Here is a 15,808-nt window from a genome sequence, read left to right on the forward strand (position 1 = left end):
CATGTTTAGTAGAAAAGCTTTGGTTGTTTTGCTTATTTTTAGCTCAGGTAAACATCTGGGGAGTAACTAAAAATAAAAACGTGTCTGATGTGGTCAGTGTTTGTACTTTTCTGACTAAAACTGTGAATATAAAGGTCACATGAAATCAGAATTTGTGTGTGTGTCTGTAATAGGAGCAACAGCTGGTGGATGTATTGAATGACAGAGTTTTAGCCTGAGATTCAGTTTGTTTCATCACCTACCACCTACCTGGCACCAGATTAGACAACTGAGACATCTGGTTGCCAAGGAGATGAGATGGCATCCTTGGACCACATCAGTGTACAAGTATAGCTTCAGAGTTTCACAGGCCTTCTGCACAGGAGCAAGGGTACTGCCGGCTTACTAGCTGCTAAGACAAGACAGATTTCCGTTTTGAAACAGTTGATGTTGTTGTTTAGTCGATAAGTCGTGTCCAACTCTTTGAAATCCAATGGACTATAGCCTGCCAGGCTCCTCTATCCATGGGATTTCCTAGGCAAGTATACTGGAGAGGGTTGCCATTTCTCACTCCAAGTGATCTTTCCAACCCAGCGATAGAACTCACATCTCCTGCACTGCAGGCAGAGTCTTACCACTGGGCCACTAGGAAGCCGTATACTATTAATTGAGCACTTACTATGTGTCAGGTAAGATTCTTAGCATTTCTCAGATATTACTTCATTTCATCCTCCCAACAACCCTGCAAAGGTTACTATCTTTATTTCACATAGTTAAGACAACAACAACTGATGATTGAACAGATTAAATAGCCTTCCTTAGGCCTGCCTCCAAAACATATTCTGAGACGTCACACACGATTGCTTCTCAGGCATTGAAAGCAGATAAAGTTATTTCGGTCTGATAGGTTTTTAGTAATTTAAGTGCATCATTTTAGGACTAGTATCCTACCTAATTACTATGGCAAACTAGGGAAATTTAGTTGACTGGCCTTAAGTAGAGCTTGGAGAGGGTCTGTGCTTTTAAATTCTCAAGCACTTGAACTTAAATAAAGTGAGCTGGTCCCATGCACATCCTGCCCTCCAATTGTCTCTAGCTGGAAGTCAATCATGTTGACCATGAGCGCAAAGGAAAACATACTTGAAAATGTCTTTGGTTTGTCTGTTTTCGTCTTTTACGAACTAAGTGGTAATACAGAAAGTAGGAAAAAAGTTTTAATCACTGATGGGGATCCATCCTGCAAGACCTCAGAAATTCATTGCAATGTCTGCATTTTCCAAGGTAAGAAACGACAGAGGCCGGGGCCAGTCATCCGTGTGATTTCAGGAGGTGGAAGCTTCAGAGGGTGGAAATGGGGCGTGTGTGTGTGTGTGTGTGTGTGTGCTCAACTGTGTCTGACTCTTTGCGACCCCATGGACTGTAGCGCACAAGTCTCCTCTGTCCAGGGAATTCTCCAGGCAGGAATACTGGAGTGGATTGCCTTTTCCTTCTCCAGGGGATCTTCCCGACCCAAGGATCAAACGTGAGTCTTTCGCGTCTCCTTCACTGGTCATTGGCAGGTGGGTTCTCTGCCACTGCACCACCTGGGAAGCCCACTTGGGAATGGGGTGCAGTGGGGCAAAAGCTGATAAAAATGGACCAGGCAAGCCACAAGCCCCCACCAGAGGGGAGGGCTCGAGCTTAGCAATGATGCCAGACTTTCACAGGACATTTTCTCTTTGCATCTCCTCCTCTCAGTGGATGGCTCCAGGTCTGGGAGGGCAGAGCATGGGGCTGCTCAAAGCTGAGTGGTAAAGAAAGGCTTCTCTAAAGAGAGGATTTATGAGCTGAGACCAGAGGGACGAGAAGAAAGTTTAACAGTGAGCACTAGGGACAGCTGTCTGGAAGTGTGCTATCTCTCATATGGGACGTCCACGTAGGACTCTTTACGCTGGAGAAACCCCAATGTCTGAAAAGGATAGGATCTCCCTGCTCCAGTAAAACCTCCTCAGGGAAGTTTCAAGATGGTTTTTGTAATACTGGAATTTTGTTGTATCAAATAACATAGAAGGAAAGAAGAAAGAGCCTCCTTCCTGTGTTTGTGGGGCTTCCCTGGTGGCTTAGGAGGTAAAACATCTGCCTGCAGTGGAGGAGACCCAGGTTTGATTCCTGGGTTGGGACGATCCCCTGGAGGAAGAAATGGCTACCCACTCCAGTATTCTTGCCTGGAAAATTCCATGGATGGAGGATCATGGCGGGCTCCAGTCCACTGGGTTGAAGAAGACTCAGACATGACTGAGCGCCTATCACTTTTCCTGTGTCTGAGACGTTAGTGCCACACCAAATCCTCTTTCATGATATCAACTATATCACTGGGACTTCCCTGGTGGTCCAGTGGGTTAGACTCCATGTTCTTTAATGCAGGAGTGCAGGGTTCAACCCCTGGTCAGGGAACTAGATTATACATCTAAGACTTGGTGCCCCCAAATAAATGGAGAGAAAAAAAAAAAACTACATCATCTGTCTCATGATACTGCGAGGTCATCGATGCCATCACCCTAACTCAATGGATAAGGAAACAGGGTGAGAGCTGAGTCATCTGAAGCCCTTCATCCAGTAACTGGCAAGTCAGGACTGGACCAGCTCTGGTCATCTTTAAGGTACCACTAGAGGAAGCTGGGCCACCACAGCTGAGCACATCTCTGAAATAGAGATGACCTGGTTTGGTGATCTCTTGCGTCATCACATTTGCTAAACAAAATCATTTAAGCCAATGTGCAAGTAGAGCAGGAAACAAAGACCTACTTTATCACTAATTTCTCTCTGCTCTCATCCCAAAGCATCAGCACAGGACCGGAACAAGCAGAGCGTGATGAGTTCTACAGGAAAGATAGGTAGGAGGTGCTCACGGAACACAAAGCAAGTGAATCCTGAAGCATGAACAGTTTCCCAAGCCAGAAAGGATGCTTAGCATCTGTAAAGTCACTGCCTAAGTGCCAGGCCAAACAGATCAATTAGTAAATCAATAAAAGGTTTAAGAGTAAAACTAGAGTGACTCAGATGTTAAAGGCATTCAATTTCTCCAATCACAGCAAGTCTAGAGGCAGGGCAGCCAATGAATATACAAAACCAGCTTCTTGCCATCTGCTGTCTTCTGGAGCAGAACCTCCTTGTGGTCCCCAGATGGCAGCCACAGTTCAAGGTGTCTCTCACTGATGACAATGGGAAGAAAAGGGATGTCTCTAACTTGTGTCACTGTAAAAAAAAAAAAAAGTTAACTTTCAACAAAGCACTTGCAAAAGAATTCTCTTCTCATCCTTCATCTTGCAGAACAGTGAAGACAGAGCCTTCACATCTAGGGAGGGGTCTACCTCCCTGAAAAGTCACGCACGCCCAGTTAGCAAGGAGGGTGGTTAAAAGAAAGCAAACAACACCTGCCAGGTATAAAGGCATGAAAAAAGATGGAATTCTGAATGCTGGGGTGGCCAAAAAGTTGTTAGTTGTGAAAATGTCGGGAGAGGCTAAAAATATACACTGCGTGAGTACATGCTTCAGTCAAGTCCGACTCTTTGCAAGCCATAGGCTGTAGCCTGCCAGGCTCCTCTGTCAGTGGAAATCTTCCATGCCCTCCTCCGGGGGATCTTACCCACCCCGGGATCAAAGCCAGGTCTCCTTGTCTCCTGCACTGGCAGACGGGTTCTTTACAACAATCGCCAGCTGGAAAGCCTGATATACGCTGCAGCCAGGTGGAAGAGGAATTATATGCCACTGTTCGGCTGTCTCACAGCTACCTGTTCCTTACTTTTAAAATATCAGTAAAATAACAATGTTAAGAGGTTTTCATTATTTTTTTATGTGGCAATTGTATAAAATTTCCTTCAAAAACAAATGGTTTAAAAAAAGACAAAATAGACAAAACCATATATAGTAAAACTATTTAATCAGGCCTCAGCAGTGAAGAAATACTAGTGTACCTAATTTTCATTCTGACATTTGTACTTTTTTGCGATTATAGTAGTAATGCCTGTTCACTGTTGTTTTTTAACTGGAAAATTCAGAGAAGCCCAAAGAATAAAGTAAAAGTCATCCACAGACCACTACTTGGTTATCACAACTTGGTGCTGAATGTGTTTATCTAGAGTTGCAGTCGAAAGTGACTTCAAATTTCCTGTCAAATGAAGGCAAGCTACTGCCAGTCCCTTTAAAGGGGGAAAGCAACAAATAAATATACAGGTTGAGTTACAGAGTGAAACATGGCACATAACATGGGCGGAGGGGAAGGATTATCACTGTTTTTTCTTTTTTTCCCTAAAGGGGTGTATTTCTAGTTTGCTGACTTTCTGTTTTGCAGAGCAGGTCTAACCCCCTAGCTCTGTAACTGAGGAAATAACACAAGTATATCCTTGAGAGCCAGGTCTGCGGGGTAGTTCTGGTTGGGAGGAATGGGGAATCAGGCACAGGAATTGAGGCCAAGTCTCAACCCGGTGAGTTACAGCTTTGGTTTACAGCTTTGGTCCTCAGAGTTACATCAGGTCAGGGCACCGGAGCTTCAGCTCTAGAAAAGCCACTAGAATGCTCACATTGCCACGTTCAGAAAGCCTCTGTCTGTCTGTCCTCTTCGAAGCAGCCCCTGCAAGGGGTCAGGATGAGCAAGAGTTTAATTTTGCACTTCTACTTTTTTAATATATATTTGGCTACACTGGGTCTCAATTGTGGCATGTGGGATCTAGTTCTCTGACCAAGGGTCAAACCCAGGCCCCTTGCATTGGGAGCAGAGAATCTTAGCTACTGGGTCACCAGGGAAGACCCTGCACTTTCAATTCTTAAAAGGAAATCTGAACATCTCTGTATCTAACAGCAAACAAGAGCAAAGCTGCCTTTAGAAATGCTGGAACCTGCCTGGGCAGGAATCTGTTATGAATGCTGTTGGCTTTTGTTTTTTTTAAGCCCTCTTTTTCTTTTTTTTATGATTCTCTTTCAGGCACACTTGTTAGTGGCGCTACTGGTTTCTGGGTAAATGGTTTGCTTGCTGCATGCTGTTAAAAATCTACTGAAAGACAAACAGTATCCTTCCACCAGAGAGCCATATGACTTTGGGAAAGTTACTTAACCTCTCTGGTCCTCAGAAAGTTCAAGGCAGAGGTTCAGAGTGGCAGCTTGGAAGAGATCTTAGAGATCACGGAGCTCTGCTCCTCCTTACAAGCTGGGACTCAGAGAGGGTGAGTGACCAGCCAAAAGTCCAATAGCTTCCCCCGTGTTTCATTAACATTTTGATTTTTTAAAGGAGTCCAGTGAATTCAGAAATTAATTGGGTTGTGTTTCAAGAGCAAATGAACAAGAGACTTCAGTGTCAAAGAATGAAAACTAAGGCCTTGAGAAATAGATATTATACTTTATAATAACTATCCAAATGAGTTTGTAGGAAAAAAAATGTGAACTAAGATGTGACACATTCTATGCACAATATCTACCCCCTCCAAAAATTTACGGGATACCCCCTTGGAACCTAAAGTCCAGTAAAGAACTGAAGATAATCATGACGTAGTAAGTGCTCTGTCAGATAAAAAGTGAAGTGTTCTTATGAGAACTAAGAGAAGGCATTTAGGAGGACTTCCGGAAGCCTTCCTGGAAGAGGTGACACCCCAGCTGGTACATGAAGGGGAAAGAGAGCAGCAAGTTCCTGCAGGGAAATTCCATCTGCAGAGGCCAGGGAGCTCGATGGCTCGAACATCTAAAGGTAAAAGCTGTCAAGAGGATGTGGAGTTCTGAGACCTTAAAGATGAGAAACTAAGTAATTCGGAATCTCCAAAGCCCTGGACACTGGTCTTTTATCCCGAGGGCAGAACTGTCAGCTGGATACATTCAGAATCTCCCGCAGCTGCTCGAAGCGTGTACCGTAGTTTGGAGGCGAGGACCAGACAGACTCAGTGAGACTGTTTAGAAAAAATATTTCTCAAGCTCTTTGGACAAACAAGACACATTTTATGTGCTAACCCAGGAGGTACCCAGACCTGGGCACACACATCAAAACAAGCATCACAAAACCGCTTTTGTTTGATACACTCTTAAGTTTTCTAATCCACTCCGTTTTTTTCTTTTCTTTTTTTAATGGTGAAACTGCAGGACCCACCTCAATTGACTCATGACCCATTAATAAGTCACACCTGGTAGTCTGAGGCACCTCGAGGTAGGAATTTTGGCTGTCATCCTCCAGAGAGGAGATAACAGGATCCAGGAAAGCAGAAAGGAGGATTGTAGGAGGTGGGAAGATTCCAGAAGGATTTAAGAGAGAAGAGGGTTAGGACCCAAAGGAATTAAGAAGTTGTGGCTTGAACTCGGTATGAAAATGTGTCTGGCTAAGATGGGGTATGTTAACTTGAAGAATCTACCTGGAGGGTAAAGATACTAGGTGTTTGAAAAAAAAAAAAAGCCCATTTTGTCTGGTCAGTACAAGTGTAGCCCTTCATTTGAGGTCTACCTAAAGAAAATCATTTGCGTTCTATCTGAAGAAAAACCATCTAAAGATTAAATTATGTATCTCCAGAAAATGCTCGTTTTACTAAAAGAGGGAGCAAAATGGTGGCACTGAAAAGGAATAAATCATTCCTGGGGGGTCTCTGAAGCGAGCCTCAAAATCCTACTTAGAAAGAACAGGCAAGCTCACATCCCCAGGAAATAACCCAGATCAAAGTCTCACCTGGTTCTTTGCTGTGGCTGCCACCAGCTTTTCTAAGACTGAGAACAGGGTAAGTATAGCCTCTGACTTTTCATGTAGCAGACCGTTGGCAGGAGCTAACTGCTTTACAAAGTTGGCACCACTTTTAGAACCCCTGATCGCTAATTCAGGAAGGGAGCAGGCATTGCTTATGCACTTCTTGTAAAAAATGAAAATCCATTAACTTTATTCTTCACGCACGCTCTCCGACAGCATCAGGTCAAAAGGGCTTTTTTTCCTTCCCCTTTTCAGAGCTTTCCAGAGTCCCAATCTGGCTCCTTCTAAATCTTTTCTTTTACAAAACAATAGGGAGGGGTGGTAGCCTGTGGCTAGTTGAAGATTTTGAACAATAGGTGTTTCTGAGCTGGGTTTATTGAAATGGTCCTGTCGGTGTCCTGGGGGGGACTGTAAATGAGATGTCGACAGGAGCTCTTTTGTGTAGACGGCATTCGGCCTGAAAGAGAGGAATTTCCTTTCTGTGCTAGTATTTAAAGTAGATTTGTTGCTGCTTTCCCTGGAACTTTTTATCCGACTGCCGGAGCTAACAGCACTAGATGAGTCACTCGGTGTGGCTGAGACTTCCTCCTGTCCCTGGCAGGGCTCTGTCTCTCATGCATTTACATTTAGAAAGGACGGCTCCTAAGAAGATTGCTCGGATTTTCATCAGCTTGGGCCTCTTTTTCAGGTCGTCACGGGGACCTGAGCCTGCAGCCATCCTGACCCCCCAGGAGCCGGCAGCCACACCGGGCTGTTTTTCTTAACTCCCTGGAAGACTTTTGGCTGTTTTGTTCCCTTTCTTTTTTAAAATCCAGGGAGGGTGAGACAAACATCTCCTCCGATTTAGGCCTTTCCCTCCCCCTTTTTTGTAAATGACAGGCAATTTCAGTTTACTGTAATTACTTCGGGCTGAGGTTGGACTAACCCCACCCTTAAAAGATAAGGTAACCGTTTTATTACCTCGCAGCCAGGTGCCTGGGGGTGACAAGGCTGCCTTTTATCTGGAGACGTGACAAGGTTATCAGCAACTGAAAGGGGCTGAACCTTTGAGCGGTGGCCATTAAGATGCTTTCCCTTCACTGGGATCAATTTCCTAACTCATTATTGGTAGTTAATTTTGATCCAAAGACCAGCGCTGGTGGTTTCCTCCAGTTTCCGCATTCCTGCACTTCAGCCACATACGGATGAATGGTGTAAATTGCAACTGCCAGCCAATCCCATAACAGGAGCTTGACATTCTAACCAAGGCCCCAAACGAACAACCCACAGAATAGTTTAGAATTCTCATTTGGTAGTTTTGCAGTGGGCATAGTTGCTTTTTTCAAAAAGTTGATTAATAAAACCCTTCCCCTATGATAGTAGAAATCCAAAAGAATCAAAATGAATCACCTTTACTAGCCAAGGTTACACCAGGAGACAGTTCAGGGCTTCTTTTATTTACTTTTTTAAGATTAAAAAAAAAAAAAAACCTTTTTATTCGTGTTGAAGGATGGCCGATTAACACTGCTGTGATAATTTCATGTGAAGAGTGAAGGGACTGCTATACATGTGCCTGTATCCTTGTTTTAGATTTTTTTTTTTAATTAGTGCTTTATGTATTTCTGTTTTCAGTTCACTGACACACATTGGTTTATTCTTAAATCAAGCTTGTTTTACATGGATTCTCTGGGTTATCTCTTGGATTGGAAATGTGGGATAAAAACTTCTGTTTTGAAAACGATTTTCCAGCTGTGTCCTGGGTAGAGCTTTAGTGAATGAAGAATGCTCTTGCAGATAAACTTTTAGACAAATGTCCTGAGCTGTGCTGTGCTATGCTTAGTCGTTCAGTTGTGTCGACTCCTGAGTTGCATCAAGTGAGCGCTGCACCCAGCCTGGACTTAGCTCAGAACCACTCTCCTGTCAGGACACATTAGGGTAGGCCGAGAAGAATGTTACTTTTATCTCTTTTCCCCTGAAGTCAGATCACAGCTGAGAATAGGGGGTGAGAATGGGGAAGAGAATGATGGAAGGGATGACTCAAAACACATACAGAACACACACAATCTTGCAGATATGAAGTGTTTATCTCCAAGGACACATCAGACTACTGCTGCTGCTGCTAAGTCGCTTCAGTCATGTCCAACTCTGTGGGACCCCATAGACAGCAGCCCACCAGGCTCCCCTGTCCCTGGGATTCTCCAGGCCAGAACACTGGAGTGGGTTGCCATTTCCTCCAATGCATGAAAGTGAAAATATGAAGATAACATTCCACACTGTAGAAAGATGCCAGTTAAAAGCTGCTATTAGTCCCCCTTCCCAGGTGGCACTAGTGGTAAAGAACCCTCTGCCAATGCAAGAGATGAGGGTTTGATTCCTGGGTCGGGAAGATCCCCTGGAGAAGGGAATGGCAACCCACTCCAGTATTCTCGCCTGGAGAATCTCACGGACAGAGAAGCCCCACAGGTACAATCCATGGGATCATAAAGAGTGGGACACGACTGAAGCGACTTAACATCTATTACCATTTTTAAAAAAAAAGGATGTTTCTAAGGACAGCATGTGAAAACACACACAGTGACAAACCAACAAATATCCAGAACTCCACACGGCGAAGGAAAGAGAGAGGTTGTTAGAAGTATTATTGAATTTGATCTTTGATTCCTCTTTTCCTTTAAGATATAGAAACCTTGCCCGCCCACCAGGGCAAGCCCACCACCGCCCAGTCACTACCCATCCACCACCCTCCTCCTGGGCCAGACTGGGACAGAGTTCTATCCAGGGCCAGACAAGCCTGGGAGAAGGAGGCTCTGATGCCCGAGGCACCTGAAGTGGTGGCCATCATCCTTCAGTGACTCTGCAACCCCATGGGCTATAGCCCGCCAGGCTTCTCTGTTAATGGAATTCTCCATTTCCTTCTCCAGGGGATCTTTCCGACCCAGGGATCAAATCTGAGTCTCCTGTGTCTCTTGCACTGACAGGTGCATTCTTTACTACTGAGCCACTAGAAGCCTCCAGAGGTTCTGAAAACCAGAGACCAAAACCTGACCTGGCAGCTACTTGCAGTGTGACTATTTCACCTCTTCCAGCCGACAGACCGGAGAAGGCAATGGCACCCCACTCCAGTACTCTTGCCTGGAAAATCCCATGGATAGAGGAGCCTGGTGGGCTGCAGTCCATGGGGTCGCTAAGAATCAGACACGACTGAGCGACTTCACTTTGATTTTTCACTTTCCTGCATTGGAGAAGGAAATGGCAACCCACTCCAGTGTTCTTGCCTGGAGAATCCCAGGGACGGGGGAGCCTGGTGGGCTGCTGTCTATGGGGTCGCACAGAATCAGACATGACTGAAGTGACTTAGCAGCAGCAGACAGACGCTTTAGCGTCCGCATGCTCCCGGAGTGTGTCACGCTTATCAGTTTCTACAATCCAAGAAGTTACAAGTTCCAAGCATGTTTGACCAAGAGATTCAGAAAAGGGCTTTTGGTCACTGTGCTCATGAAGGTTCATCGGAGACACTTAAGGACCCAAGTATAGGAAGCTCTTTAACAGAAAAGGAGTCTTCCCTGGTGGCTCAGATGGTAAAGCATCTGCCTGCAATGCGGGAGACCTGGGTTCGATCCCTGGTTTGGGAAGATCTCCTGGAGAAGGAAATGGCAACCCACTCCAGTACTCTTACCTGGAGAATCAGAGGAGCCTGGTAGGCTACAGTCCATGGGGTCGCAAAGAGTCGGACACGACTGAGCGACTTCACTTAACAGAGGAGAAAGGAGGCTTAGACGGGAAGAACCCAGGTTCCAATCAGACCCAAGGCGGGGAAGTGTGCATCCGGAAGTGTGCATCCTACCGTGTTTCCCCTTTAGCAACCCTAGGTTTGTTTTCGATATCTGTAAGTCTGTTTCTGTTTTGTAAACAAGTTCATTTGTGTCATTTTTTTAAAACTAGACACCACAGGGAACACTCTGGCCATTCAGTGGTTAAGACTCTGCACTTTCAATGCAGATGGGCCCAGGTTCCATCCCTGGTCAGGGAACTAAGATCCCACAAGCTGCATGGCATGGCCAAAAAAAGAAAAAGAAATTTGATTCCATATATAAGCTATATATCATGTGATATTCTCTTTCACTGACTTACTTCACTTAGGATGATAATATCTAGGTCCATCCATGTTGCTGCAAATGGCATTATTTTGTTCTTTTTCACGACTGAGTAATATTCCATTGTGTGTGTGTGTGTGTGTGTGTGTGTGTGTGTGTGTGTATACACACCCTATCTATTCCTTTTTTCAGTGGCATTTAGGTTGCTTCCGCATCTTGGCTGTTTTAAAAAGTGCTGCAAGGAATAATGGGGTGTGTGTATCTTTTTTATTTTTTAATGGCTTTCCTCGGATATATGGCCAGGAGGGAGATTGCAGGATCAAATGGCAGTTCTGTTTTTAGTTTTTTAAGGAACTTCCACACTGTTCTTCATAGTGGCTGTACCAATCTGCACTCCCACCAACAGTGTGGGAGGGTTCGTTGGATATTATTCAATGGTGGCAATGACCAAACCCCACTAAAGAGTGGAAATGGAAATGCAGTCTCTAAGTGGCCCTTTACGCCCCCACTGCAAAGGCTGACGGTGTTTGCTATGTGGTGCGTACAGAGAGAGACAGGGGTTGGGGGGGAGGTTGGGGCCCGGCCAAATTCTCTGGACCTGTGTTCTCATCTGTCAGTGACACGGCTGGATAATGAGGTGTCGTTTGAAGGCTGATCCTGTCATCTGGGAGTCAGTAAGGGGCCGCTGGCGTTCTGTCTGGGCCCAATGAGCTGGTAGATGGTATTCCACAATTTAATCCACAGTCTTCCCCGGTTTTCCTTTGAGGAAGGGGGTTCCAGGGAGGAAGGAGGAAAGGAGCCAGATGAATAATTAGCTGCCTCACTGCACAGACCAGGCCCTCACATGCCCTGCTTTGCAGACACAAGTAATCATTCCTCCTCATCGTGCTCCAGCCCGCAAGAAGGCGAGCTGGAGGCAGTTTCTTGCTCCTTTGCTTCCTTGCACATCCTGCCTGTCTCCCCAGGTTTGTCTGGAGCAAAATCTGCTCCAAGCCGAGCCCTTCCACCAGACGCTGTGTCCACAGGGCAGCAGCATCACAAGTTCTGCCTTCTCTCCGGAGTCCAGAGAGTTGGCCAGTGAGCAGAGGTTCCTCATCAATTCAACCACAAGTTTCACTCAGCCTGACCTCACTTGGTTTGGACGCAGGTCACTCACTCTGCATGGCCAGCTCACTATCTCGAGGGAGACCAGCTGGCAGTGTGTGCCCGAGACCCTACCCCCACTTGGTGCCCATCAGTCGCTCTCTCCAGCGGGGGTTGGCGTCCCTGAGGTCTGCTGTATGGCCCAGACACAACCCCATGGCAGAGAGTCCTGCTGGGCTGTTTGTGTGGTGGTGTCTCTTGCTTTCCAGGCCCCATGGTACATGTGACACTAGTTCTCATGAAATGAGAGCAGGAATAATGAGGAGCCAAAGAATGAGCTGTGGCGCTGGAGAAGACTCGCCAGAGTCCCTTGGGCTGCAAGGAGATCCAACCAGTCCATCCTAAAGGAGACCAGCCCTGAGTATTCACTGATGCTGAAGCTCCAATACTTTGGCCACCTGATGCAAAGAGCTGACTCACTGGAAAAGACTGAGGGCAGGAGGAGAAGGGGACGACAGAGGATGAGATGGTTGGATGGTATCATGGACTCAATGGACATGGGTTTGAGCAGATTCCGGGAGATAGTGAAGTACAGTCCATGGAGTCGCAGATTCAGACAGGACTTAGGGACTGAACAACTAAAAGGAATGGAAGGAGCTGAGGAGGAAAGGCAGCTGCCTGGGGCAAGGGCAGTGAACATGTGGTACCTCCCACAGCCATCTACTTGTGCCCCTGGGTAGAGCCCAGCAGAGAGGGTGGAGGAAGTTCAGAAGATAATCCACAGGACTCACTGCTTCCAGCTGATAGAGGTGGGGCACGCACAGTCTTAACTCGATGTCCAAAGTCAGCCAGTCACAGCTGGACTTGGCCAGCACTCAACCAAGGCCAAAGAGAAACGGGTATCGGTGACAGGAGGTTGTGTCACAACATCCAAGGTCACAGACTGGCTTTGCTGAGTATTCATTTTTCTTTCTATCCTCATGACCTTGCTTTCCTGATTATTAGTCCCTTTTTCTTCTTCTCCAGGAAGTCCCTTCTCATCCCTGTCCCTTCCTTCAGGTAACAAGTATTTACCACAATTCCACTATGTGCCACGCATGATCTAAGTACTGAGGTCGTCATGAACCACGGACAACAATGCCTGACCTTGTGATCCTTACATCCTTAACTAATTACTGTCTTAGTCTGGGAGGGGAAAAAATTCAGCTAACAGAGAATATAGGCAAGTGTTGCTGAGAAGTGACTTCTAACAAGAAAGGAAAGCTGGGTGGTGAGAAGCTTAATAGAAAACTGTCCTCCACTCTGGACACCATCCTCACCCCAGGCTTCCCAGGCTTCTTGTCTTCCAAGACTCAGTCTGCTGGAGCCTGAGGAAATGGGGGACCAGCTGCCCAAACAGGAAACTTTACTTCATTCTGTAACCCTGACCTTGAGCCCCAAACCTTCCCCTCCTGTCAGCAGTCCATTCAACCCAGGAAGACTTGCTGACCTGGCAGGGACAAATTTTGAAAACTACACAAAATGTTACAGACATTAAAATAGGAAAAAACAAAATCCCTAGGCCCTAGAGGAAGTGGTATATCTGATTCAGTGGTTAGAAATCGCTTCATAAAGTCATGGAACAAATGGAAGTTTAATCCTAACAGATGACACTGCCAGGGCAGTCACTTGTGTGCGTGGATGACTCAGTAGCACCTGTTGGAGAGGCTGAGAAAATGAGCCGTGAAATCCTGAAGGCATTCCCTGCTAGAAGCAACAGCCCCACCTGGCAAATTAGTAAACTGGGCGTTCTCAACATCCTGCCTGGAACCTTTGTGCCCAGTTCTATGAAGGCGGTGACTCACCTGAGTTACCGGTCAAATGATTCTTACTCAGAGCCCTCTGTTTTTAACCTTTAATATTAAATGATCGAGGCAACCGCTAGCCAAATGTCCATCTACTTTCAATATGTTCCTTTGAAATGATTGATTTTAGGCAACAACTGGCTTTACAAAGGGCAACCCTCAATTTCCCTAGTGTTTAACAGGTTGCCAAGCTTCATTAAAGGTCCACATTAGAGGCTTTCGACCTCAGTCCCTGGACCTGGGCCTTCTAAAATGACTTTCCTCCAAACCTCATTTAACTTCCTTTAATTTACTTAATTAATGGAATTTTCTGAAGGGAACAGTTACTTTGATCTGAACCTCTTTCTTAGTTTCCGGTTAACATTTCCAGAGCAAGACAAGAGAGAGGTGAGGGGCGGGAGCTCCCAGCAGCTCACAACTGCAGTTCTCCTCCAAATCAGAGACCTTGGAGGGCGGGAGGAGCCTGAGAGGAAGAAGGCTGGTTGAAAATACTGCCCTTGGCATTTTCGTGGGTGTTTGCCCCACACACAGATAAAAGGATTGGGGGTGGGGGGACGACAGTGTGCTGCAAAGCAAGTTCTCTGGAAGCTGGGCCTGCAGCTTGGAAATCTTCAGTCATCCTTGCAAATCAACCAACCGGAAACCAGCGATGGGAATTAGAAATGCTTCTACCCTGAAAGTCTCCTGCAAACTAACGACAAATTCAGACACAAATGGAAAATGCAAGTCCCACCCAGCAGGAATCCTCAGTTTCCCAGTTATTCATCCTCACAACCATCCACCTAACCAAAAGGCCACAGCAGTTCTTGCTTTGCACCTTGCCAAGGAAGCAAACACTGCTGCCCTAGGTGCTGGTTGGGGGGGGGGAAATCAGCAACCTCAACCCACAGATCTTACCTTTCAGTAAGGGGAAAAAATTTTGCTGAGGTGATAAGTTAAAAAGCAAAACATTCTGAGTGGTGACTTCCACTCTGCGTTTTTTGAAAAGACCAACGCAGCCCCTGTTGTTGTTTAGCCCAGTAGTCGCTGGGCTACTGTTTTGGGGACCCCATGACTGCAGCTCTGGCCAGGCTCTTCTGTCCATGGGATTTTCCAGGCAAGAATACTGGAATGGGTTTGCCACATCTTTCGCGAGGGCATCTTCCCTATCCAGGGATCGAACCCGCGTCTCCTGCATTGGCAGGCGGATTCTTTTACCACTGAGCCACCAGGGAAGCTAGTCCCCTGTCCCAGCGTGGCTTACCTGGGAGCCCAGCTCCGGAGTTCAAGGTACATCAATGATCCGAGCTTTGGTCACCAGGGGGCGCGCGCGAGCGGAGCTGCCCGGAGATACTTCTGTTTTCTCAGACTTTGAGTTGGGAGGCGGGGGAAGGGCAAGGGGCGGAGGGAAGGGTGGGGGTGGCGAGGGAGATGCAGCTGGCTTTCAAAAAAATCCTTTTGTTCTCTGTAATCTTGCCGCTTGCCAGTTTAGAAGGCCAAGGTTGCCACGTTACCTGTTGCCAGGGTCCCGCGAGTGCCTGGAGAAAATGTGGGCGACCGAGGTAGCGCGCACAGTCCTCGGGCTCGGTGGCTCTGCAGCCTTTTGCCCCGGCTGGGCGCTGACATTTGGAAAGCAGCTGCTGCGATCGCCGAGCAGTTTGGTTGTAGTTGTAACAGAGGAGTGGCAGCGTCTTACATCATTTCCAGGCATGAAGTGCCTGGGGCTTTTTTTTTTTTTTTAATGACTAATTTTCGTATCCCTGCCTCCTTGGAGTTTGGGACAGTACATGTACTGTGCACGACAGCCTCACCTCAGGAAGCCCAAGGTTTGTAGCAACTTGTTAAAACAACTTGGGTGCCTCTTAAAAAGCTGTGGCTCTGAAACAAACCTTTTCATTCTTCCTTCTGAAAGCAATGTTGCGTTTGATTAGCCGCGGAGGCTCGCTGGAAGTCGGCTTTCCCCGGTGGAGCCCGGCTGCTATCGGTTGAATAGATCTCGAAGCCAGACAAGCCGGGGCTTGGGGCATTTGTCTGGCATTAGGAAGTGTCTGGAACACTGGTAACTACCAACTGGCCAGTCCTATGACTACAAGAGTTATGACACCGCCCCTCCCTCTGTCCACATCCCTCTCCGCCCCCCTCCACCGCACACAAGCCTG

At 46.6% G+C, this 15,808-nt stretch overlaps 1 protein-coding gene and 1 long non-coding RNA gene across 7 annotated transcripts in view; one reads left to right on the forward strand and one right to left on the reverse strand.

The window, feature by feature from the left end:
• Nucleotides 1-15,808, forward strand: part of DLGAP1 (DLG associated protein 1) — a 296,372-nt gene that overhangs the window by 221,189 nt on the left and 59,375 nt on the right. The gene's annotated exons all lie outside the window — the stretch shown is intronic.
• On the reverse strand, nt 3,015-15,735 carry LOC120881093. Its single transcript, XR_005725213.1, has 2 exons — nt 14,914-15,735; nt 3,015-3,213 (listed from the first exon to the last, which is right to left on the reverse strand). It is a non-coding gene; the product is annotated as an uncharacterized LOC120881093 (long non-coding RNA).

The sequence above is a fragment of the Oryx dammah genome, unplaced genomic scaffold (genome assembly GCF_014754425.2).
Source record: "Oryx dammah isolate SB20612 unplaced genomic scaffold, SCBI_Odam_1.1 HiC_scaffold_22, whole genome shotgun sequence".
Lineage (NCBI taxonomy): Eukaryota > Metazoa > Chordata > Mammalia > Artiodactyla > Bovidae > Oryx > Oryx dammah.